Source organism: Phoenix dactylifera, chromosome 1 (assembly GCF_051530095.1).
Source record: "Phoenix dactylifera cultivar Ajwa chromosome 1, Ajwa_hap1_PhDact_Kaust_v1.1, whole genome shotgun sequence".
Lineage (NCBI taxonomy): Eukaryota > Viridiplantae > Streptophyta > Magnoliopsida > Arecales > Arecaceae > Phoenix > Phoenix dactylifera.
In genome coordinates, this window is record NC_143190.1 from 66,205,332 (window position 1) to 66,210,000 (window position 4,669).

Genomic DNA, 4,669 nt, shown 5'->3' on the forward strand with positions numbered 1-4,669 from the left:
TAAGGCATCAGCATAAAATATTCTAAGGGCTGAACCCATTAAAAAGATAAGATCGAAATTTCATCACTCGTTCTTAGCCCAAAAATCATCCCAGTGCATAAATATCCTAAACTTAACTAAAATCAACTAGACGTTGGCCCCTAAGAACATTGGAGCTCAATAGGATGAAGACCACCGAAAGTTGCACCAAAGGTCACTTCTAATTCTGATGCTCCAAAAGCCGATGAAAGGAACAAAGAAGAAGTTGAGGTCCCAACTTCTACCAAGAAAGTTGAATGTCCTTTTTCTCCACCTTTTCCACAACGGTTAAAGCCGTTGCAAAAGCTCGAACCTAATTCTGAAATTCTTGAGCTTTTTAAGCAAGTAAAGATCAACATACCTCTTTTTGATGCAATCAAACAAGTACCCTCATATGCCAAATTTTTGAAGGACTTGTGTATTGTCAAGCGCCGATTAAATGTTAAGAAGAAGGCATTTTTAACTGAAAATGTGAGTGCTATTTTGCAGCACAACATTCTTCCTAAATATAAAGATTCAGGTTGCCCAACCATCTCATGCATCATAGGTGACTTTAGGATAGAGCGAGCATTGTTAGATTTAGGGGCGAGTGTGAATTTGTTGCCATATTCTGTATATAAGCAACTTGGTTAAGGTGAGTTGAAGCCAACCTCCGTCACTTTGCAATTAGCTGACAGGTCAGTTAAAATTCTAAGGAGGATTATCGAGGATATATTAGTCCAAGTAGACAAGTTCTACTTTTCTGTCAATTTTATCGTATTGGACACACATCCGGCTTCGAACTTACAGTCTCAGATTCCGGTCATTTTAGAACGTCCATTCCTTGCAACTTCTAATGCATTGATTAATTGTAGGAATGGCGTCATAAAGCTTTCTTTTGGTAACATGACCTTAGAACTGAACATTTTTAATGTGTGCAAATAACCCAATGATCCCGAAGAGAGTAAGGAGGTTGATTGGGTTGAAACCATCGCAGAAGAATATTTGTTAGCTAAAGCAATTAACGACCCATCCGATGATAGCTTAATTGATTGGTGTCCTAATGGAACCGATGCTGATGATATGGTCCCACCTGTTTTGGATAATTCGGATGTCATGATGGTCAATGGGTGGAGACCGAGGATAGAGAAATTCGAGCAGTTGCCCTCACAAAGAACAAAAATTGTACAATCTTGAAAACAAGCACCATACTTGAGCTGAAACCCTTACCAAGAGAACTCAAGTATGCCTTTCTTGGACCCGATAACACTTTTCCCGTAATTATCTCGACTGAGCTCGATAATGATCAAGAAGGAAAATTACTTACGGTCCTAAAGAGTCATAAAGAAGCACTTGAATGGTCGATTGCAGACTTAAAGGGGATTAACCTTTTGATTTGCATGCATCGGATATTTTGGAGGATAATGCGAAAACCACAAGGCAAATGCAGTGTAGGCTGAATCCGACAATGAGAGACGTGGTTAAAACAGAAGTCCTTAAGTTGCTTGATGTGGGTATTATTTACCCGATTTTCGACAGCAAGTGGGTGAGTCCTACTCAAGTTGTGCCCAAGAAAGCGGGTCTAACGGTAGCCGAAAATGAGCAGCGTGAGTTAGTCCCGACTCGCCTTCCGACGAGTTGGCGCATGTGTGTTGACTACCGAAAATTGAATTTGGTCACTAGGAAAGATCACTTTCCCTTACCCTTCCTAGTCCAAGTTTTGGAAAGAGTTGCAGGACACAAATTCTATTATTTTCTCGATGGCTATTCCGAATACTACCAAATCGAAATTTCACCTGAGGATCAAGAAAAAACTACTTTCACTTGTCCTTTTGGTATATTCGCTTTCCGACGAATGCCATTCGGGTTGTGTAATGCACCTGCAACATTCCAAAGATGCATGCTCAGCATTTTTGAAGACATGAACAAGAAGTTTTTAGAAGTGTTTATGGATGATTTCTCTGTTTTTGGTGATTCTTTTGGTGATTGCCTGTCACATCTACAAGCAGTCATAGCTCGATGTATGGAAAAGAATTTGATACTGAATTGGAAGAAATGCCACTTCATGATGCCAAAGGAAATTGTCCTAGGACATATTGTTTCATCGAAGGGCATAAAAGTTGATAGAGCTAAGATTGATTTAATCGCTAAGCTACCTGCACCCAAGATGGTTAGAGATGTTAGATCATTTTTGGATCATGCCGAATTTTATAGGAGGTTCATCAAGGACTTTAGTATTATAGCTCGATCATTATATAACCTTCTATCCCTTGATACACCGTTCAATTGGACTGAAACATGTCAAGAGGCATTCGAAAAGTTGAAGTCTATGCTTAGCATTGCACGCATCGTGCGACCACCTGATTGGTCATTACCTTTTGAAATCATGTGCGATGCTAGTGACTATGCAATAGGAGCTGTCCTAGAACAACGCAAGGATAATAAGCCATATATCATTTACTATGCAAGCAAAACCTTAATCGATGCCCAAATGAATTACACCACCACCGAGAAGGAATTGCTTGCAGTAGGATTCGCATTAGACAAATTTCGCTCTTATATCCTTGGTGCTCCTATTCTTATCTTCACAGACCATGCAGCGCTAAAATATTTGCTGGATAAGAAAGAGGCCAAACCACGCTTAATACAATGGATACTTCTACTCCAAGAATTTAACATCACAATCAAAGATAAAAAGGGAGTAGAGAATGTGGTTGCTGACCATTTATCATGGCTAGTTTTTAATGATTCAGTGCCACAGTTTTCCATCAGGGACTCATTCTCCGAAGAGCAATTGTTTGCACTTTCAACTATGCCATGGTATGCTGACATTGTAAACTTTCTTGTCACGAACCGGACGCCGGAGCATTGGGGATCGAATGATAAGAATAATTTCTTGCATGAAGTAAGGAGTTATTATTATGATGCCCCCTATTTGTTTAAGTATTGCAATGATCAAATCTTTAGAAGATGCATACCGGATCATGAGATGCAAAGTGTACTCTCTTTTTGTCATGCCAGTGCTTGCGAAGGACACTTTGCATCTAAGAAAACGGCAGCTAAGGTGTTGCAATATGGTTTTTATTGGCCTACACTATTTAAAGATACCCACGAGTTCTGTAGGACATGTGACCCATGTCAACGTGTTGGGAGTCTAACTCGTAGGCATATGATGCCTCTTCAGCCCATTACTGCTATTGAAATTTTTGACATATGGGGCATCGATTTCATGGACCCATTTCCACCATCTTTTGGATATGAGTACATTTTAATCGGTGTTGAGTACGTGTCTAAATGGGTAGAAGTTGTCACCTGTAGAACCAATGATCACAAACCTGTTTTGAAATTTCTGAAAGAAAATATTTTTTCACGATTTGGGATACCTAAGATCATAATTAGTGATGGTGGAAAGCACTTTTGTAATAAGCCTTTCGAGACCTTATTGAAAAAGTATGGTGTCACCCATAGAGTTGCTACCCCATATCATCCGCAGACTAGTGGCCAAGTAGAGTTAGCCAATCGGGAGATTAAATGAATTTTAGAGAAAACGGTGAACCCATCGCGAAAAGATTGGTCCTTGAAACTATCAGATGCATTGTGGGCCTATCGTACTGCATATAAAACTATTCTTGGTATGTCCCCATATCGGCTAGTATATGGAAAAGCATGTCATCTACCTATTGAAATAGAGCATAAATCGTATTGGGCAATTAGAAAATTGAATTTTGATTTACAAGATGCCAGTCTAGCTAGAAAATTGCAATTGAATGAGCTTAACGAGATTCGCAGAGATGCGCATGGCAATGCTAGAATTTGTAAAGAACGAATGAAAATTAGGCAAGATAAATCAATTCTAAGAAAATCTTTTGAACCTTCACAAAAAGTTCTTTGTTATGATTCTTGCTTACATCTATTTTCTGGAAAGTTACGATCAAGATGGACAGATCCTTTCATTGTAAAAACTGTTTTTCCACATGGGACGGTTGAAATTGAGAATCCACGAGATGGTACGATTTTTAAGGTGAATGGACACAGGTTAAAACCTTTTCTTGAGAATTTTGCAGATGAAGAGGACTCCTTTTCCTTGGAGGAACCTTCTTATGACTAAGCATGACGGCAAAGGAATGTGTATATTAATTTTTCTTTTATTTCTAGTTTTCTTCTTATTTTGTAGGCCTTATTTTCTAGATATCAACAGCTCAAGGTATTCCTCTTCTCTCCAATATTATTTTCTCTACTGTCTCTCATATATAGTTTTCTTGTATCTATTACATTGAGGACAATGCAATGTTTAAGTTGGGGGGAGGGAAATATTTTGATTTTTTTGAAAAAAAAACTTATTTTTGCATTTGATTTATTCCATTACTTTCTTTTCTAAGCAAATGCACATGTATTTTCATATTGAGTTTGTGCAACTATTAAGGCAAGGAACACATGCATACTATGACTAATCAGAGACCTATTATTAGATCCCCGCATATGTACCTAATGATTATAGGAAGGCCTCAGGAGTTCACATTTGTTTAATGCATTTTTATTAAGCCGTATCTGTAAAAGAAGTACGAGTATCCTTGTCCATACTATAAGGTTCATGATTTGGTTTTCACATAAAGATAGAAGTTGAATACCCAAGCTAGATCACCCAAGTGTCTTATGTTCCGACCTTGATTGA